This window comes from Lolium perenne, chromosome 3 (genome assembly GCF_019359855.2).
Source record: "Lolium perenne isolate Kyuss_39 chromosome 3, Kyuss_2.0, whole genome shotgun sequence".
NCBI lineage: Eukaryota > Viridiplantae > Streptophyta > Magnoliopsida > Poales > Poaceae > Lolium > Lolium perenne.
Window position 1 is genome coordinate 224675145 of NC_067246.2, and position 22899 is coordinate 224698043.

General features: G+C 43.0%; 1 long non-coding RNA gene across 1 annotated transcript; it reads right to left on the reverse strand.

Moving 5' to 3' along the window:
* Positions 1-18259: 18259 nt before the first annotated feature.
* On the reverse strand, positions 18260-20305 carry LOC127343511 (uncharacterized). The gene is made up of 2 exons (XR_007877305.1): positions 19850-20305; positions 18260-18574 (listed from the first exon to the last, which is right to left on the reverse strand). It is a non-coding gene; the product is annotated as an uncharacterized lncRNA (long non-coding RNA).
* Positions 20306-22899: the final 2594 nt, after the last annotated feature.

A 22899-nucleotide genomic window follows, 5' to 3' on the forward strand; every position in this document is an offset into this window, starting at 1 on the left:
CTCACAAATCTCTTATCTCTATTTTATTTGTTACACATACGTGCTTCAATTATATATATGTATGCATAGCTGCAGGTGAAACCTTAACCCCGACATATTTCCATCATTGAACACAACCCTCTTAAAAGTAAACTAGATAGATCCGGTAAACTGAAGATAAACTAAACTAGCAAGTCTTGTAGATGTTTTCTTTACACCATTTGGAAGTGCTTCCCAAGGTTCGATCAAACCTAGGTCTTCTAGGAAAAAAACTTATATACTACAATCCATAATCCAGATCGAAGGTATCAATGAACATTCACAATTCTTGGCATCTAAAAAATAATGATAACAATCGAAATGCATCAAAATCTTTGAAAATCCGAACTCTAAGAACCAATTTTAAAACCTAATGTTTAACCGTCTAACTAGCCACCATTGGTCAATTCATAAGACATAAACTTTCAAATGGAAGATCTAGGGTTTCAGCATTTGTGAAAAAAACACCCAATCCACGAAATTAATTGGATAAAAAGAGGAAGAATGGGGAAAATTAATTGGACAAAAAGAATAGGTGGGGCCTGGTTGTTATTTCCATCCAAGGGGCATGGCTCCATCGTGGACGGAGCCAAACTACATAGCACGATATCGTTCTAGACGGAGCCAAGCTTCCTAGTTGCAAGTCCCACCATGACCGTTGTCCGCCACGTTTGCGTGGCCTTAGCGCCGCGTAGCGTCATGGTGGAACGGCGCCATCTCAGCCGGCGTTGAGCTATGGAGCTTAGCTCCGTCCGGTCCGGAGCCAAGAAAATATGTTAGTTTATGAATTCTTTTTCATAGCAAGTTATTTCGTGTTCGTCAAAATCGAGGCCCGGTAAGAACCCTGCCAGGTCAGGCTAGATCGCGCCAATGCCGTACCGGCGGCAGAACAGCGCGGTTCCCCTGCCACACGTGGCAGTGAGCAGCCGAGAGCCACGTCGCTCCGATGTGTTGCGTCGCGTTTGTTCCTCGTGGTCTCCTGCTCTCTCGCCATAATGCCCCGGCCGCCTGGTCCACAGGTTGCTGCTAATCATCCCGGTGCGTGACACACAGGTAAGATCGAAATGTCAGATCAGGAGTTTGGTGGTCTGCTTTTATACGGTGACAGCCAAAACCAACGTGCCAGGCACTGCTCTAGCTTACTCCCTCCGTCCGCAAATAAGTGTACATCTAGGTTTTGTGTTTACTCAAACTCTTTAAACTTTGATCAAATGTATAGGGAAAACTAGCAGCATTTATGACACTAACTTAGTATCCTGAGATTCGTTTTGAAATGTAGTTTCAAATTATACCAAAATCTTATTATATATGTTGTTACTTTTTTTTCACGGTTTGTCAAAACTTAAAATATTTAACTTAGTACAAACGCTAGAAGTGCACTTATTTGTGAATGGAGGGAGTAGCATGCAACGCATGGCCACCATTCATCCGTGCCGTGCGTCACCCTCCCTTGATCCTGTTATACGAATGGCCTCTCCGTTTCTTACGACCGCTCAAATCTGGATGCAGTACGTGTTCATGTCGCTAGCCACGGTCAGAGTCTTGGCGTCAAGCAAGATATCGCATCATCATAGCACAGCTCTGCGCGCCACGACAAATCTGACCAGACTCATAGCATCTCAACTCAACGGGCAACAGCCTTGGACAAGCCGCGTTTTGAGGGTGTCGAGCACTGGTTAGAGCCGTCTACGCACAGCGATGCTCCCTAATAGGCTGTCTCAAAAAGTTTTTCTTTGCCTAGTTGTTAGTTGTTACATCTCTAGGTTTACCGTGCCACAAATGACAACACCATTCAATCTTCACAAATTTGCATGATCTTCTTTATCTTTTTCCTATTCCGACCATTAAGTATTAAATGATCAAACAACATGCATCGTAGCCTCTTCTTCTCTCCCTTCAGCTCTTTCCCATGTATCGTTGCACTATTGCAGGCCACTAGGGACTAACCCAACAAACAAAGCCACGGTTTATAAGATCACACGGATAGAAATTATGAACACGAAAAAACGCTTCGTCCCCGTCCGTCCCCGCGGGCGGACTCGGGGCGACCCACGCAACCCTAGCGTCTAGGCCCGCCTCTCCTCCTCCCCCACCGTCGCCGTCGGCGCGGGCCGCCGGGCAAAGCCCGCGCGGTGCCGCCGGCGGCGGCCATGCCCTTACCCGCGCGCATGGTGTGGAGGCGCGGGGGCTCCCTCATCCGGCGGCGGTGCGCTTTGGTGGACCAGGTTCCGGCGGCGGCGCTCCTCGGGTGGCGCAGCTCCGGGTGGGTCGACGGCGGCGGCGCGGCCACTTGGCAGCGGGGCGGCGCGGTGGCCAGCGGCGGCGCCTCCTGGCCCAGATCGGGGCCCTTTGGGCTCCATCTGGGCTTGGACGGGCCAGATCTGGTGCGTCTGCTCCCGGCGGCCGATGGAGATGCTCCGGCTGAGGACGGTTAGGACGGCGGCGTGCGGACTGCAGCGCGGCCACGGGAGCTTCACGAGCCCGCCGGGCTCGGCCGGGCCAGAGGGTCCTGGTATGCTCCTGTAGCTGCGTCCGGTCTGTCGCCGCAGGTTGGCGGTGGAGGTTGTGCCCTCCCGCGTGGCTGCTGTCCAGACCCTCCTAGGCTCGGGATGTCTCCTCCCGGTTTCGTCGGTCGTCGTCTTTGGGCCACGGTGAGACGGCAATGGTGATTGCAAGATCGTGCTGGCGCGCGTTGGTGGACGGCAAGATTGGCGGGGTGTGATGGAGTGTCCGGGTCGTGGTTCTTTGGGGGACGGGAGAAATCCTTGTCGGATGGCCGACACCGACGCGGTGACGCTCGCGGGCGACGCCTTCCTTCTTGAGGGGCGTCGGGGTTCCCCTACCCACAACCCTCCCGCATATCGGGGGAAACCCTAGGATTTGTCCGGGCAGCAGCGTCGTCATCGTCGCATCCCTTCTTGAAGGTGCTGCTTTGGTATGCGGCGCTTCGGAGGGCCAAGATTGTGGTGGGAATTCTCCGGAGGGCGCTGATGCGTGTGGTTGACACGTCCGTTGGGAACCCCAAGAGGAAGGTGTGATGCGCACAGCGGCAAGTTTCCCTCAGTAAGAAACCAAGGTTTAATCGAACCAGTAGGAGTCAAGAAGCACGTTGAAGGTTGATGGCGGCGGGATGTAGTGCGGCGCAACACCAGAGATTCCGGCGCCAACGTGGAACCTGCACAACACAACCAAAGTACTTTGCCCCAACGAAACAGTGAGGTTGTCAATCTCACCGGCTTGCTGTAACAAAGGATTAACCGTATTGTGTGGAAGATGATTGCTTGCAGAAAACAGTAAAACAGTATTGCAGTAGATTGTATTTCAGTATAGAGAATTGGACCGGGGTCCACAGTTCACTAGAGGTGTCTCTCCCATAAGATAAACAGCATGTTGGGTGAACAAATTACAGTTGGGCAATTGACAAATAAAGAGGGCATGACCATGCACATACATATTATGATGAGTATTGTGAGATTTAATTGGGCATTACGACAAAGTACATAGACCGCTATCCAGCATGCATCTATGCCTAAAAAGTCCACCTTCAGGTTATCATCCGAACCCCCTCCAGTATTAAGTTGCTAACAACAGACAATTGCATTAAGTATTGCGCGTAATGTAATCAGTAACTACATCCTCAAACATAGCACCAATGTTTTATCCCTAGTGGCAACAACACATCCATAACCTTAGAGGTTCTTGTCACCCCTCCAGATTCACGGAGACATGAACCCACTATCGAGCATAAATACTCCCTCTTGGAGTTACTAGCATCAACTTGGCCAGAGCATCTACTAATAACGGAGAGCATGCAAGATCATAAACAACACATAGACATAACTTTGATAATCAACATAACAAGTATTCTCTATTCATCGGATCCCAACAAACGCAACATATAGAATTACAGATAGATGATCTTGATCATGTTAGGCAGCTCACAAGATCCGACAATTAAGCACAATGGGGAGAAGACAACCATCTAGCTACTGCTATGGACCCATAGTCCAGGGGTAGACTACTCACACATCACTCCGGAGGCGACCATGGCGGCGTAGAGTCCTCCGGGAGATGAATCCCCTCTCCGGCAGGGTGCCGGAGGCGATCTCCTGAATCCCCCGAGATGGGATTGGCGGCGGCGGCGTCTCGCAAGGTTTTCCGTATCGTGGCTCTCGCACCGGGGGTTTCGCGACGGAGGCTTTAAGTAGGCGGAAGGGCAGGTCAGGAGGCGGCACGAGGGGCCCACACCATAGGGCCGCGCGGCCAGGGCAGGGGCCGCGCCGCCCTAGGGTTTGGCTGCCTCGTGGCCCCACTTCGTCTCCTCTTCGGTCTTCTGGAAGCTTCGTGGCAAAATAGGACCCTGGGCGTTGATTTCGTCCAATTCCGAGAATATTTCGTTATTAGGATTTCTGAAACCAAAAACAGCAGAAACAAGAATCGGCACTTCGGCATCTTGTTAATAGGTTAGTTCCAGAAAATGCACAAATATGACATAAAGTGTGCATAAAACATGTAGATATCATCAATAATGTGGCATGGAACACAAGAAATTATCGTTACGTCGGAGACGTATCAGCATCCCCAAGCTTAGTTCTGCTCGTCCCGAGCAGGTAAAACGATAACAAAGATAATTTCTGGAGTGACATGCCATCATAACCTTGATCATACTATTTGTAAAGCATATGTAGTGAATGCAGCGATCAAAACAATGTATATGACATGAGTAAACAAGTGAATCATAAAGCAAAGACTTTTCATGAATAGTACTTCAAGACAAGCATCAATAAGTCTTGTATAAGAGTTAACTCATAAAGCAATAATTCAAAGTAAAAGCATTGAAGCAACACAAAGGAAGATTAAGTTTCAGCGGTTGCTTTCAACTTGTAACATGTATATCTCGTGGATATTGTCAACATAGAGTAATATAATAAGTGCAATATGCAAGTATGTAGGAATCAATGCACAGTTCACACAAGTGTTTGCTTCTTGAGGTGGGGAGAAATAGGTGAACTGACTCAACAATGAAAGTAAAAGAATGGTCCTCCCTAGAGGAAAAGCATCGATTGCTATATTTGTGCTAGAGCTTTGATTTTGAAAACATGAAACAATTTTGTCAACGGTAGTAATAAAGCATATGTATCATGTAAATTATATCTTACAAGTTGCAAGCCTCATGCATAGTATACTAATAGTGCCCGCACCTTGTCCTAATTAGCTTGGACTACCGGATCATCGCAATACACATGTTTTAACCAAGTGTCACAAAGGGGTACCTCTATGCCGCCTGTACAAAGGTCTAAGGAGAAAGCTCGCATTGGATTTCTCGCTATTGATTATTCTCAACTTAGACATCCATACCGGGACAACATAAACAACAGATAATGGACTCCTCTTTTATGCATAAGCATGTAACAACAATTAATAATTTTCTCATATGAGATTGAGGATATATGTCCAAAACTGAAACTTCCACCATGGATCATGGCTTTAGTTAGCGGCCCAATGTTCTTCTCTAACAATATGCATGCTTAACCATAAGGTGGTAGATCTCTCTTACTTCAGACAAGACGGACATGCATAGCAACTCACATGATATTCAACAAAGAATAGTTGATGGCGTCCCCAGAAATATGGTTATCGCACAACAAGCAACCTAATAAGAGATAAAGTGCATAAGTACATATTCAATACCACAATAGTTTTTAAGCTATTTGTCCCATGAGCTATATATTGCAAAGGTGAATGATGGAATTTTAAAGGTAGCACTCAAGCAATTTACTTTGGAATGGCGGAGAAATACCATGTAGTAGGTAGGTATGGTGGACACAAATGGCATAGTGGTTGGCTCAAGGATTTTTGATGCATGAGAAGTAATCCCTCTCGATACAAGGTTTAGGCTAGCAAGGTTATTTGAAACAAACACAAGGATGAACCGGTGCAGCAAAACTCACATAAAAGACATATTGTAAACATTATAAGACTCTACACCGTCTTCCTTGTTGTTCAAACTCAATACTAGAAATTATCTAGACCTTAGAGAGACCAAATATGCAAACCAAATTTTAGCATGCTCTATGTATTTCTTCATTAATGGGTGCAAAGTGTATGATGCAAGAGCTTAAACATGAGCACAACAATTGCCAAGTATCACATTATCCAAGACATTATAGCAATTTATTACATGTATCATTTTCCAATTCCAACCATATAACAATTTAACGAAGAAGAAACTTCGCCATGAATACTATGAGTAGAGCCTAAGGACATACTTGTCCATATGCTACAGCGGAGCGTGTCTCTCTCCCACAAAGTGAATGCTAGGATTCATTTTATTCAAACAAAACAAAAACAAAAACAAACCGACGCTCCAAGAAAAGCACATAAGATGTGATGGAATAAAAATATAGTTTCAGGGGAGGAACCTGATAATGTTGTCGATGAAGAAGGGGATGCCTTGGGCATCCCCAAGTTTAGACGCTTGAGTCTTCTTAGAATATGCAGGGGTGAACCACCGGGGCATCCCCAAGCTTAGAGCTTTCACTCTCCTTGATCATGTTGTATCATCTCCCTCTCTTGATCCTTGAAAACTTCCTCCACACCAAACTTAGAACAACTCAATAGAGGGTTAGTGGACAATAAAAATAAACATGTTCAGAGGTGACACAATCATTCTTAACACTTCTGGACATTGCATAAAGCTACTGGACATTAATGGATCAAAGAAATTCATCCAACATAGCAAAAGAGGCAATGCGAAATAAAAGGCAGAATCTGTCAAAACAGAACAGTTCGTATTGACGAATTTTATCGAGGCCCCAGACTTGCTCAAATGAAAATGCTCAAATTGAATGAAAGTTGTGTACATATCTGAGGATCACTCACGTAAATTGGCATAATTTTCTGAGTTACCTACAGAGAAAACAGCCCAGATTCGTGACAGCAAAGAAATCTGTTTCTGCGCAGTAATCCAAATCTAGTATGAACTTTACTATCAACGACTTTACTTGGCACAACAAAACACTAAACTAAGATAAGGAGAGGTTGCTACAGTAGTAAACAACTTCCAAGACACAAAATAAAAACAAAGTACTGTAGTAAAAACCATGGGTTGTCTCCCATAAGCGCTTTTCTTTAACGCCTTTCAGCTAGGCGCAGAAAGTGTGTATCAAGTATTATCGGAGGGTGGTGCATCGTTATTATGAGCTCCCCCATCCGTAGTGGCACTAAGGGCTTTGTCAATTTTAGGCCTATAATAATACTTCTTTGGTTTAGGCACTTTAGAGACATACATAAACTTTTGCTCCTTACCCACATAAGCTTTCTCCTTATATTTAAGAGAAGAAAATGTTGAACCCAAGGTTCCCATAGCTTTTTCAAGTTCGTCAATCCTATTGTTTTGATCGTCATGGACAACACAAGTTCCTAGGACACTAATTCTTTCATCAATTCCTCCTAAGGATTTATCAAGTTCATCAGTTTTATCAAGTAACATTTCCAATTTAGCTTCAATACTTGGAAATTTTTTCTCTAAGGTTTCCAATTTTTTCATAACATCTTCAAGAGAGATTTCAGTTTTAACTTCATCAACAGGGGGTATTCCAAATAGACTCTCAATAATGCAGCTAGCTTCTAATGCAGGAGTACTTAGGAAGTTACCTTTCGCGAGACTATCAAGAACATACCTATTCTAGCTAGAGATACCAACATAAAAATTCCTGAGTAAGATAGTGGTGGAGTGTTTCTTAGTGCACCTATTATGGGCATCACTAATTCTATACCAAGCATCTCTTAAACATTCTCCCCCTCGTTGCTTAAACGTACGAACTTCAACTTCAGGATTACTCATTTTAGCAGTAATAAATAAAACAAACTAGATAAAGTAAATGCGAGTAACTAATTTTTTGTGTTTTTGATATAATAAACAAGATAGCAAATAAAGTAAAACTAGCAACTAATTTTTTTTGTATTTTGGTCTAGTGCAGCAAACAAAGTAGTAAATAAAACTAAGCAAGACAAAAACAAAGTAAAGAGATTGGGAAGTGGAGACTCCCCTTGCAGCGTGTCTTGATTTCCCCGGCAACGGCGCCAAAAATTTGCTTGATGCGTGTGGTTGACACGTCCGTTGGGAACCCCAAGAGGAAGGTGTGATGCGCACAGCGGCAAGTTTCCCTCAGTAAGAAACCAAGGTTTAATCGAACCAGTAGGAGTCAAGAAGCACGTTGAAGGTTGATGGCGGCGGGATGTAGTGCGGCGCAACACCAGAGATTCCGGCGCCAACGTGGAACCTGCACAACACAACCAAAGTACTTTGCCCCAACGAAACAGTGAGGTTGTCAATCTCACCGGCTTGCTGTAACAAAGGATTAACCGTATTGTGTGGAAGATGATTGTTTGCAGAAAACAGTAAAACAGTATTGCAGTAGATTGTATTTCAGTATAGAGAATTGAACCGGGGTCCACAGTTCACTAGAGGTGTCTCTCCCATAAGATAAACAGCATGTTGGGTGAACAAATTACAGTTGGGCAATTGACAAATAAAGAGGGCATGACCATGCACATACATATTATGATGAGTATTGTGAGATTTAATTGGGCATTACGACAAAGTACATAGACCGCTATCCAGCATGCATCTATGCCTAAAAAGTCCACCTTCAGGTTATCATCCGAACCCCCTCCAGTATTAAGTTGCTAACAACAGACAATTGCATTAAGTATTGCGCGTAATGTAATCAGTAACTACATCCTCAAACATAGCACCAATGTTTTATCCCTAGTGGCAACAGCACATCCATAACCTTAGAGGTTCTTGTCACCCCTCCAGATTCACGGAGACATGAACCCACTATCGAGCATAAATACTCCCTCTTGGAGTTACTAGCATCAACTTGGCCAGAGCATCTACTAATAACGGAGAGCATGCAAGATCATAAACAACACATAGACATAACTTTGATAATCAACATAAGAAGTATTCTCTATTCATCGGATCCCAACAAACGCAACATATAGAATTACAGATAGATGATCTTGATCATGTTAGGCAGCTCACAAGATCCGACAATTAAGCACAATGGGGAGAAGACAACCATCTAGCTACTGCTATGGACCCATAGTCCAGGGGTAGACTACTCACACATCACTCCGGAGGCGACCATGGCGGCGTAGAGTCCTCCAGGAGATGAATCCCCTCTCCGGCAGGGTGCCGGAGGCGATCTCCTGAATCCCCCGAGATGGGATTGGCGGCGGCGGCGTCTCAGTAAGGTTTTCCGTATCGTGGCTCTCGGTACTGGGGGTTTCGCGACGGAGGCTTTAAGTAGGCGGAAGGGCAGGTCAGGAGGCGGCACGAGGGTTCCACACCATAGGGCCGCGCGGCCAGGGCAGGGGCCGCGCCGCCCTAGGGTTTGGCTGCCTCGTGGCCCCACTTCGTCTCCTCTTCGGTCTTCTGAAAGCTTCGTGGCAAAATAGGACCCTGGGCGTTGATTTCGTCCAATTCCGAGAATATTTCGTTACTAGGATTTCTGAAACCAAAAACAGCAGAAAACAAAGAATCGGCACTTCGGCATCTTGTTAATAGGTTAGTTCCAGAAAATGCACGAATATGACATAAAGTGTGCATAAAACATGTAGATATCATCAATAATGTGGCATGGAACACAAGAAATTATCGTTACGTCGGAGACGTATCAGCATCCCCAAGCTTAGTTCTGCTCGTCCCGAGCAGGTAAAACGATAACAAAGATAATTTCTGGAGTGACATGCCATCATAACCTTGATCATACTATTTGTAAAGCATATGTAGTGAATGCAGCGATCAAAACAATGTATATGACATGAGTAAACAAGTGAATCATAAAGCAAAGACTTTTCATGAATAGTACTTCAAGACAAGCATCAATAAGTCTTGTATAAGAGTTAACTCATAAAGCAATAATTCAAAGTAAAAGCATTGAAGCAACACAAAGGAAGATTAAGTTTCAGCGGTTGCTTTCAACTTGTAACATGTATATCTCATGGATATTGTCAACATAGAGTAATATAATAAGTGCAATATGCAAGTATGTAGGAATCAATGCACAGTTCACACAAGTGTTTGCTTCTTGAGGTGGGGAGAAATAGGTGAACTGACTCAACAATGAAAGTAAAAGAATGGTCCTCCCTAGAGGAAAAGCATCGATTGCTATATTTGTGCTAGAGCTTTGATTTTGAAAACATGAAACAATTTTGTCAACGTTAGTAATAAAGCATATGTATCATGTAAATTATATCTTACAAGTTGCAAGTCTCATGCATAGTATACTAATAGTGCCCGCACCTTGTCCTAATTAGCTTGGACTACCGGATCATCGCAATGCACATGTTTTAACCAAGTGTCACAAAGGGGTACCTCTATGCCGCCTGTACAAAGGTCTAAGGAGAAAGCTCGCATTGGATTTCTCGCTATTGATTATTCTCAACTTAGACATCCATACCGGGACAACATAGACAACAGATAATGGACTCCTCTTTTATGCATAAGCATGTAACAACAATTAATAATTTTCTCATATGAGATTGAGGATATATGTCCAAAACTGAAACTTCCACCATGGATCATGGCTTTAGTTAGCGGCCCAATGTTCTTCTCTAACAATATGCATGCTTAACCATAAGGTGGTAGATCTCTCTTACTTCAGACAAGACGGACATGCATAGCAACTCACATGATATTCAACAAAGAATAGTTGATGGCGTCCCCAGAAACATGGTTATCGCACAACAAGCAACTTAATAAGAGATAAAGTGCATAAGTACATATTCAATACCACAATAGTTTTTAAGCTATTTGTCCCATGAGCTATATATTGCAAAGGTGAATGATGGAATTTTAAAGGTAGCACTCAAGCAATTTACTTTGAAATGGCGGAGAAATACCATGTAGTAGGTAGGTATGGTGGACACAAATGGCATAGTGGTTGGCTCAAGGATTTTGGATGCATGAGAAGTAATCCCTCTCGATACAAGGTTTAGGCTAGCAAGGTTATTTGAAACAAACACAAGGATGAACCGGTGCAGCAAAACTCACATAAAAGACATATTGTAAACATTATAAGACTCTACACCGTCTTCCTTGTTGTTCAAACTCAATACTAGAAATTATCTAGACCTTAGAGAGACCAAATATGCAAACCAAATTTTAGCATGCTCTATGTATTTCTTCATTAATGGGTGCAAAGTGTATGATGCAAGAGCTTAAACATGAGCACAACAATTGCCAAGTATCACATTATCCAAGACATTATAGCAATTTATTACATGTATCATTTTCCAATTCCAACCATATAACAATTTAACGAAGAAGAAACTTCGCCATGAATACTATGAGTAGAGCCTAAGGACATACTTGTCCATATGCTACAGCGGAGCGTGTCTCTCTCCCACAAAGTGAATGCTAGGATCCATTTTATTCAAACAAAACAAAAACAAAAACAAACCGACGCTCCAAGAAAAGCACATAAGATGTGATGGAATAAAAATATAGTTTCAGGGGAGGAACCTGATAATGTTGTCGATGAAGAAGGGGATGCCTTGGGCATCCCCAAGCTTAGACGCTTGAGTCTTCTTAGAATATGCAGGGGTGAACCACCGGGGCATCCCCAAGCTTAGAGCTTTCACTCTCCTTGATCATGTTGTATCATCTCCCTCTCTTGATCCTTGAAAACTTCCTCCACACCAAACTTAGAACAACTCAATAGAGGGTTAGTGGACAATAAAAATTAACATGTTCAGAGGTGACACAATCATTCTTAACACTTCTGGACATTGCATAAAGCTACTGGACATTAATGGATCAAAGAAATTCGTCCAACATAGCAAAAGAGGCAATGCGAAATAAAAGGCAGAATCTGTCAAAACAGAACAGTTTGTATTGACGAATTTTATCGAGGCCACAGACTTGCTCAAATGAAAATGCTCAAATTGAATGAAAGTTGCGTACATATCTGAGGATCACTCACGTAAATTGGCATAATTTTCTGAGTTACCTACAGAGAAAACAGCCCAGATTCATGACAGCAAAGAAATCTGTTTCTGCGCAGTAATCCAAATCTAGTATGAACTTTACTATCAACGACTTTACTTGGCACAACAAAACACTAAACTAAGATAAGGAGAGGTTGCTACAGTAGTAAACAACTTCCAAGACACAAAATAAAAACAAAGTACTGTAGTAAAAACCATGGGTTGTCTCCCATAAGCGCTTTTCTTTAACGCCTTTCAGCTAGGCGCAGAAAGTGTGTATCAAGTATTATCGGAGGGTGGTGCATCTTTATTATGAGCTCCCCCATCCGTAGTGGCACTAAGGGCTTTGTCAATTTTAGGCCTATAATAATACTTCTTTGGTTTAGGCACTTTAGAGACATACATAAACTTTTGCTCCTTACCCACATAAGATTTCTCCTTATATTTAAGAGAAGAAAATGTTGAACCCAAGGTTCCCATAGCTTTTTCAAGTTCGTCAATCCTATTGCTTTGATCGTCATGGACAACACAAGTTCCTAGGACACTAATTCTTTCATCAATTCCTCCTAAGGATTTATCAAGTTCATCAGTTTTATCAAGTAACATTTCCAATTTAGCTTCAATACTTGGAAAATTTTTCTCTAAGGTTTCCAATTTTTTCATAACATCTTCAAGAGAGATTTCAGTTTTAACTTCATCAACAGGGGGTATTCCAAATAGACTCTCAATAATGCAGCTAGCTTCTAATGCAGGAGTACTTAGGAAGTTACCTTTCGCGAGACTATCAAGAACATACCTATTCCAGCTAGAGATACCAACATAAAAATTCCTGAGTAAGATAGTGGTGGAGTGTTTCTTAGTGCACCTATTATGGGCATCACTAATTCTATACCAAGCATCTCTTAAACATTCTCCCCCTCGTTGCTTAAACGTACGAACTTCAATTTCAGGATTACTCATTTTAGCAGTAATAAATAAAACAAACTAGATAAAGTAAATGCGAGTAACTAATTTTTTGTGTTTTTGATATAGTAAACAAGATAGCAAATAAAGTAAAACTAGCAACTAATTTTTTTTGTATTTTGGTTTAGTGCAGCAAACAAAGTAGTAAATAAAACTAAGCAAGATAAAAACAAAGTAAAGAGATTGGGAAGTGGAGACTCCCCTTGCAGCGTGTCTTGATTTCCCGGCAACGGCGCCAGAAATTTGCTTGATGCGTGTGGTTGACACGTCCGTTGGGAACCCCAAGAGGAAGGTGTGATGCGCACAGCGGCAAGTTTCCCTCAGTAAGAAACCAAGATTTAATCGAACCAGTAGGAGTCAAGAAGCACGTTGAAGGTTGATGGCGGCGGGATGTAGTGCGGCGCAACACCAGAGATTCCGGCGCCAACGTGGAACCTGCACAACACAACCAAAGTACTTTGCCCCAACGAAACAGTGAGGTTGTCAATCTCACCGGCTTGCTGTAACAAAGGATTAACCGTATTGTGTGGAAGATGATTGTTTGCAGAAAACAGTAAAATAGTATTGCAGTAGATTGTATTTCAGTATAGAGAATTGAACCGGGGTCCACAGTTCACTAGAGGTGTCTCTCCCATAAGATAAACAGCATGTTGGGTGAACAAATTACAGTTGGGCAATTGACAAATAAAGAGGGCATGACCATGCACATACATATTATGATGAGTATTGTGAGATTTAATTAGGCATTACGACAAAGTACATAGACCGCTATCCAGCATGCATCTATGCCTAAAAAGTCCACCTTCAGGTTATCATCCGAACCCCCTCCAGTATTAAGTTGCTAACAATAGACAATTGCATTAAGTATTGCGCGTAATGTAATCAGTAACTACATCCTCAAACATAGCACCAATGTTTTATCCCTAGTGGCAACAGCACATCCATAACCTTAGAGGTTCTTGTCACCCCTCCAGATTCACGGAGACATGAACCCACTATCGAGCATAAATACTCCCTCTTGGAGTTACTAGCATCAACTTGGCCAGAGCATCTACTAATAACGGAGAGCATGCAAGATCATAAACAACACATAGACATAACTTTGATAATCAACATAACAAGTATTCTCTATTCATCGGATCCCAACAAACGCAACATATAGAATTACAGATAGATGACCTTGATCATGTTAGGCAGCTCACAAGATCCGACAATTAAGCACAATGGGGAGAAGACAACCATCTAGCTACTGCTATGGACCCATAGTCCAGGGGTAGACTACTCACACATCACTCCGGAGGCGACCATGGCGGCGTAGAGTCCTCCGGGAGATGAATCCCCTCTCCGGCAGGGTGCCGGAGGCGATCTCCTGAATCCCCCGAGATGGGATTGGCGGCGGCGGCGTCTCAGTAAGGTTTTCCGTATCGTGGCTCTCGGTACTGGGGGTTTCGCGATGGAGGCTTTAAGTAGGCGGAAGGGCAGGTCAGGAGGCGGCACGAGGGGCCCACACCATAGGGCCGCGCGGCCAGGGCAGGGGCCGCGCCGCCCCAGGGTTTGGTTGCCTCGTGGCCCCACTTCGTCTCCTCTTCGGTCTTCTGGAAGCTTCGTGGCAAAATAGGACCCTGGGCGTTGATTTCGTCCAATTCCGAGAATATTTCGTTACTAGGATTTCTGAAACCAAAAACAGCAGACAAAGAATCGGCACTTCGGCATCTTGTTAATAGGTTAGTTCCAGAAAATGCACGAATATGACATAAAGTGTGCATAAAACATGTAGATATCATCAATAATGTGGCATGGAACACAAGAAATTATCGATACGTCGGAGACGTATCAGGCGCAGCGGTTGCGGATCATCACTGTTTTCGTCGATCCGGCTTTGTCGACGTTGTTTTCCTCTTTTCTTCTTCTTATGTTTTCTTTTGGGCTTTGATGTGCTGTTTGCCCCAGCGGTGGTCTCTATCTTGTATTGGTGTTGCTATATTAATATAGCGGGGCGAAAACCTATTTTGAGGAGGAAATTATGAACACTATAATTGGTAAAATTACACTATAAGTACATAATATTCTGTGATCCTAGATCGATTAGAATGTATCAAAACATACTAGCTTTTAAATTACGATGTGAGTAGGCGTAGAACCACCAACCTGTGTTTCGTCCCATCGCACTAGTGGAAAATTGTCCTTTTGCACCGGTTGGTAAGGGCTATATGCACCGGATGCCCAACCGGTCCAAACAATCCGGTGCAACCCCCCCCCCCCCCCCCCTTTTGCACCGGTTCAGTTACGAACTGGTGCTAAAGGGTGCACCACGTGGCGGTTGCCGAGCGTCCGAGCGGAAGGACCTTTAGCACCGGTGCTAAAGGGTCTGCCGCGGCAGAAAAACACCCCAGAACGCTGCCGCGGTAGAACCCCGCTACCCCCATTTTTTCGAATTATTTTCTACTCCCTTTTTTTTCTTTTTTCAGAATTTCTAATATTTTAGTTATTTCACAAGTTTAGTCTCTAACTACCATTATCTCTAGTCCAATTACTTACTCGTGCTCAAACTTCCCGCTCGGTTACCCATCCTCCCACTACTCTAGCACTAGCACGCTTAACTTCCAAGTTTCTTTCCATCCCGCATCCAAGTGCTTTGCGCGCATGTATGTGATACTAGTATCATATCAATCATATTAACATGTCGGTCGATGTCATATTTCTTTATTGTTCGAATTTCAAATAATTATTTTAATAAACCAAAGCAATGTTGTAATAATAATCTTAAATAAATAAATAAACACTAACTTTATAATTTGTATTATTTTTAATTATTTTCAATTTTTCAATTTTTTAATTCTTTTTGCCAAATCTAAAACCTAAAAATTTGAAAATCTTATTATACCCTATATAAAAGCTAATCAGATTAGAGGGTCCATATTAGTTTGGGCACTGTAGATGTGCTAATTTCTCTCACTTTCCTTCGGGGCGTTGGGTGACACGTATGTTTGTGCACGGTTGTTTCCTTATCTGTATGTGTAACTGCAAATTCACGCTTTATTTTTTGCTGTTTATTACGTCCGGTGGTTTCCGGTTGCCGGTCACCCAGAACGGCCCACGAGAGAGAAAAGATCCTGCCCGATTCTCCCACCGCTTTGACCAGATATTGTTTTCCGGAAAGTTTCGCATCTCTCCTCCCTCCTCTGGATTTCCACCGCCGCCCCGCCGCCTCTCCTTTGGCACCTCCTTTTCTTCCTCCAGTTTTCATCTAGGTTGCAAGCCTCGGAGGCAGAGGTTGGAGAGGAGATGGTATAACGGCGGCTGCATGGGCTTCATCGATCGCTGCATGAGTTGGGACTCCAGAACGGCATCAAGCGGCAGACGTCGGCCGTGCCGTGGATCGACCCCGCCTCCAACGTCCCGCACCGCGAGAGCCGAGGACGCGGAGATCGGCATCCAGAGGCAACCGCCAGCGACGGCCGTGCCATGGGTCGAATCTTGCTCCGACATCCCAATCATCGCCTAGGCGCTCCGTCTTACCTCATGCTGATTTGGCACTTGCGCGATATCCCGAGGGACATGGGGGTAGGCATGGAGGCGGGACGCCCAGCAGGGAGATGCAAGGACGGAGCCGCACCATGGGTCTGGCTACCTCTTGCCACCAAAGGGTCCCTGGCTCTGCTACTAGCTTTGGGTGGTAAAAGGAACAGCCGGGGTCTGGGTGAGCACCACGGAGCGCTCCGTTCCTTGCTGGCTGGCCGAGCAACAGCAGCCTGAAGAGCAGGTCTATGCCCACAGCTTTACCTTCTTCTCTTTCTATTTGCTTCTAGGTTAATTTCTTGAGGTGTGTCATTGTTCATGTACAAATCCCTCCGACTGATATGGTGGCCCTTCCGATTTAGTGATGAGATCAACAAAGTTCATATCAGAACATACCCCTGCAGCAGTATCACAAGGTAACAACGTAATGTGTATGTCTAGATAGTGTGACACAAATCAAAGTTTACTGATTTCAAATAAGATGCTTTCAGGTGATCTCCATATACTTTACTTTACAAATTTTTGTTATTGCTATCACCCAGTCTTACTACTATTTTTGTGAACTCTCAGTTGACTGCAATCTTTCAAAAAGTAAAGAGAAACAAAAACCATGTGTTAGCTTATATTTCTGAAAGGTATCATGTCTACCTATCATCATCAGATGAACAATAATAAGGTTTTATTTTTTTCATGCACACCTCCCTATATAATCTGCTATGGTGTGATGGCTGTTTTTTTTCTTCCCAAATTCATGCACTTACGTGAAAAATATGAAAAAAGTACTAATCCCGTTTTGAGTTTAGGATTAGTAGTTTAAACACGATATATTACTGGGAGGTTGAGCTTAGATGATTACCTATGAGTGGGCCATCTCTAACAATCAATTTCCCTAGCTTCACTAAATCAACAAAGGTATGTGTTGAAATTTATGGTAGATCTCACTCAAATATTTACTGTTTTGATTTTGGCTTCTTTGTACATACACTATATTTTTTCTTACATATCTTTATTTTATTTATACAGAATACATCATCGCATATTAAAATATAATTGATCTTTATCAGGCCTGTGCATTCATAGAATGATCTCTTCTTCTATATAGCAATCCCTAATCACGTTAGGTTTCATATGTAGTTGTTTGACATAGGATACATTCTAAATGTCAATCAACTCTTTTAATTTTAATTCACTCAAGCCTTTCATTAATCTATTTTCTAACATTTTCCTTAATCAATGCAGCTGGGCATAAACAATTAGCCTTATGCTGCTGTTTGGGTTCAGATTTGGGAAGTCATGCATAATTTTACTCCATTGTTCTGCAGTGAGCATCTGACATCGATTTACTTGGTGCCTTCCGTTTTAGTTTCATATACAAATGGGACGGCATGTTTTCCCTTTTTCGGTACAAGTTCATATTCATAGTTACCGGTTTTTACAATAATGGATATTACAAAAGTAGTGTCTCATTCTGTGGTTCAAAGGCTTTACCAACCACTCCTTATACATTACTATCGTAAAATTGGCTTATCCTGAAGATACACTCATCAACTAGGTAACAAGATGGTCCATTCTTGATGTTTGGAATATTGGCTTATCTTTTATTTTTCAGCTTAGCAGTGCAAATCTGAAACAAGTGAACCAAAGGTATGGTACTGGAAAAGTGTTTCAGGGTGTTATAATTGTTCTCTTCTTCTAGATTTTCCTCTCCAGTTTAATGTGCTAATTTTAGTTCAGATCTAGCCAGTAGCAGCAGTGGACAGAACCAAAGTTCCTGTGATGTTATATAATTATGGTTACAGATTTCAACATGTGTTACTTCAGGACAGGCTATACAGAGAAAAATAACATACCAGTTCATCTGCGCTTTGCTTGATTTGTCCTACCGATTTCTCTCATCTTCCGCTTCTTGCACCAACAAGAGCTTGCTGACGACATCGAAGACGCAAGCTCCCTGAATCCTCTTTGTGTCCTCTTTCTTTGCCTTTTTTTTCTGCAGCTTCATTCGAGCACGGATATGGGCTCTCGCATCGTATCTCTTCTCTCCATCAACCACTCATAAAGCGAGAGATCCTTCCTTCACATGTCATGTTATTGAAGCAGAAGGAATAATACAATCAGGGGAGAAGCAGACACAGAGTAGCAACACTAGTGGTAAGTATACGACCTTTTGATGTACCAACCAGTGAAAAGATTTATATTGCACAGGTTGTTCATGGAAAGAGAAAATCAAGGTCTGCTTGATTTAGTGATCTGGTTCCGGTCCTTCTGAATTAGCATCTTTTAATGTCTCTATCTTCTCCTTCAGGCATAGTGGAATACTTACATTGTTGCCTAGCGTTTAGCAATTCTCTACAATGGTGGGTTGATCAATCTCTGTGTTCATAAGTTTTATCAAGCAATGGACTATGCTTGGTCGCTTGAGATATCTATAGTATGTATCCTTTCAATTTTAATTATGTAATATTGATCTCAGATGACATGTCAGATAGAAGATTCCTAGGTATGTCAATATGTGTGGGTATATCTTCATTGTTTACTTTGAAAAATTCCATTACTAAGTAGCGAGGACAAGTTAACTACTTGGTATTAAGTGTAGAATCAGGACTATCTCAACCTGAAGTTCCTGCAGCTGATGTTTGCAGATTTTGGGTGCTCAAACGATCTCCGAGAAATGGATTCCTTCCAAACATAATGGAGTTAGGCTAGACAGAAGAACCATATAGACAGTGTACTCTTCTCTGTACTTTTTCAGCTAATGTGTTAAAGGTTACCTTCTTTAGTTTTATTCACTGTATTGTATGTTGTACATGGCTGTAGTGGACAAATATAGCAGAGGTTTTCCTTTCTATTTGTTGCTCTTATGTTGCTTCTTATTGTTCCAGAAAAGCTGCTTTACAGTGATCTCCTGCGTCTATGAGATTTCTTTCGCTTACAACTCTCCATTTTTTGTTTACCATGCTGACTAACAAAAGAAAGCTTCAGTACAACTAACAGTCTGAGATTCTTATGCTGGGGAGTGTCATGGTTGTTCTTTTCCTCTACCTTTTGCTCCTTGATTTACTTAGTGTCATAAACTTAGTTCAAATCTATCTACGATGGCTCAGCTTCTACTACAATTAAATAGAAACATAATTTCTATGGTGTCATACCTACTACTGTAAATCCCAGCATATACTGCGTCACGAAAACCACTACTTAGTTTTTCCTATTTTGTACCTAAATTGCAATTTATAAAGAACAATGGGTTGAATTATTCATGTTGCCAAATTTCTAACACATAATTTTAGTTCCTATATAGCTAATAGGGAAATTGATATCGAGACTAAGCGATTTGGGTAAACTGAATTACCTCAGTTGTGTAGTCGTGACGGCGATTTACTAGAGCAAATGTACTGCTGTAGCCTTGCACTTGCAGCCTTGCAGGTTTCAGCACGGAAGCAGCAAAATCAGAGAAGATCGAGAAGAGATGTGGACTGGGTCACTGGATCGCCGCTGCTAGCTCCTACCTCGCTTGCGCCTGCTGGGGAGTGGGGGGACTTGGTGGAATTGGGGAATGGATAGTGGCCGCTAGGCTCCGTGTTGGACGAGGTCGCCGCTCGCCGGGTCGACTGTCTCCGGCTGCTACCTCCGCCCATCCATTGCTTACTCACCGGCAGGAGGCCAGCAGCTGTCCCACTGGCTACTGCACTGAACTAGCGGTCCAGTGTCATGGATGCCTCCAGAACGGGCAGTGAAGCACAGGAGAAGGAACAAGAAAGCGACAACAATGACCGACTTGCTGAATCGGGAACGAATCTGCGTCTGTGTTGGGTTAGTACTTAAGTGGGCTTTTAACATAGCGGTGTAGGTATAAGGGCCTCTTCTTTTGGGCTTCTAGCTCAGCTTATAGGTCCCAGGAAGCTAAAGCCCAAAAGAAGGGAAAATTTCTGGGCAGTTTCCCCCCACCGTGAAGCCCAAATCCTGTCTCTACCGAGAAACTGCTGGCGAGCAGTTTCTAGACAGTTTCCCGAGCTTCTTCGATCAAAGCCGAACCGGCAAGGAGATTTGTCCCTTTTGTTGCTTCTATTTACTGTGGGAATGCCATCGTAGAGAATAACGCTTGGGCAAGTGAAAAAAAAATGTGCCTGCCTGTGAGGACCCCGACCCGCATCGCTCTATCCCTGCGTCCCGTATCCCGGCGCCATGCCCTCCACCGTTCCCGCCGCTCCGGCAGCGCATACCTCGCCGCCGTCCCCGTCGCTCCGGCGGTGCACACCTCATCGCCGGCCCCGCTGCATTCCCGTGTTCCTTTTCCCTCCCCGCTCTCCAATCGTCGCACGGACCGACGCACGCCTGTCCAGCCGCAGAGTGGCGCCGATGACGACCGATCAACCGGTGGCGAGCGGAAGGATGGAGCCAGAGAGGCTGACTGTGATTCAGCGGCAGCTGGGGCGGTGCAGCAGGTAGCTGGCCCCTGAACTCCGCACACACCACTCTGTGCACATCGTTCTTGGCCTCCAACGCCATGATTCAGAAATTAATTCTGCTGCAATAACGCCATGATTACTACTGCAATCTGCAATCGGATAAATGCTGGTCTAGCTTGAATGCACATACACGGTTGTTCGATTTATTTCTCGTTTCTGGTGGTATTATGAATTGACCTGGACACAATTCCTATTGAGGGGTGTTTTAGACGTTTCACAACTTAACACAATAAATAAGCCAAAATTTGAGAAGCCCAAAAGAATAGGAGGAGTGGTTTCTAGGAGTTTCTCCCCACCGTAGTTTCTATCCACCGAAACCTATAAGCCGGCTTAATCATAAGCATAAGCCCAAAAGAAGTGGCCCTAAACCATCTTTCCTCATTTGGGTTGAATGGGCTATCGCCCAGTCTTGATCTTGCTATGCTCTGCCTCTCCTTAGTAGCCCTATTTATGTATTTGGATAGTCTGCAAATCCTAGGTTTTGTTTTTATTTTTTTCAAGATGTTGATATTGTAGTTTTGTTCTTACCATAGGGAAACACAGCAGAAGGGCTTATACCCGTCAACCGAACAAGTTCAATGAACATCTAAAGGAAGATTTACGATATACTTTGGATATTTTCATCGGCACAAATGCACACAAAAAAGTACAAGACAGTGGATGAACAATATATAATCAAAATTGCTCAACGCAGAAAGATACACAAAGTTGTCCTAGAGCCTTGGAAATTTCTTTGGGTTTCATATAGTGCAAAGCCGTTTAGAATCTTAGAGGCACAGTAAGATATAATACATTTTTGTCTGGTGTATGCTTCAGATTTTACTCACTGTTTTTTTGTCCCTTATAGTCCTTTTGTAGTCATACTAATGGCACCTTCTCTTATAAAATAAAAGATGTCGTTGGCTTCGTGACAACATTAAAAGATGTAATTCCTCCAACGCCAGAGCAAGATCGAAGGAGACCATAAATGCACACTACAAAGTATTTAAGATGAACTATGTATGGCAAAATATTAGCATCACGGGCGTGGCGTGCCGCCGCGCCTATGCTTCCTAGTAATTTGCTAAAAGTAATAGCAATCTTTATGCAGGTTGCAATTATTAATTTTAATATAAAAAAAATACAAAATCCTAAATTTCTGGAAAAAAGCTAAAATCTTCCTACTTTCATATTTTCATTTGGAATTTTCAGAATCTAAAATTTAGCTAACTGGGTAAATCCCGGTGAATTCGGATGTAACTTTTTCCCACGATGATTTTGATATATTATACGAAGTTAATGCGGTTTTACCATTTTTCAAACATTTTTTACAATAAATGTGAAAATTCAAATTTGTTAATTTTCCCTAATAGTAGGTTGCATAATATACATGAATAATTTTCCCTAATAGTAGGTTGCATAACATACATGAATCTCAAAAGATTTTATTTTTTGAATTTTCTATCATTTTCTTTTCTATTTTACAATGTTAAGAAAGGAGATCCAGGGGGGGGGGTGTGATGTCTACGGGAGCTTCTATTCTTGTAGACAGTGTTGGGCCTCCAAGAGCAGAGGTTTGTAGAACAACAGAAAGTTTCCCTTAAGTGGATCACCCAAGGTTTATCGATCTCAGGGAGGAAGAGGTCAAAGATATCCCTCTCAAGCAACCCTGCAACCACAAAGCAAGAAGTCTCTTGTGTCCCCAACACACCTAATAGGTGCACTAGTTCGGCGAAGAGATAGTGAAATACAGGTGGTATGAATAAGTATGAGCAGTAGTAACGGCGCCAGAAAAGTGCTTTGCTGCCCAGGACTGACGTGTGGTTGATGGTGGTAATATTACGGACAAGACAGATGCGAGAAACAGAAAACAAGCAGCGATAGCAGTATTTAGGAACAAGGCCTAGGGATTATACTTTCACTAGTGGACACTCTCAACATTGATCACATAACA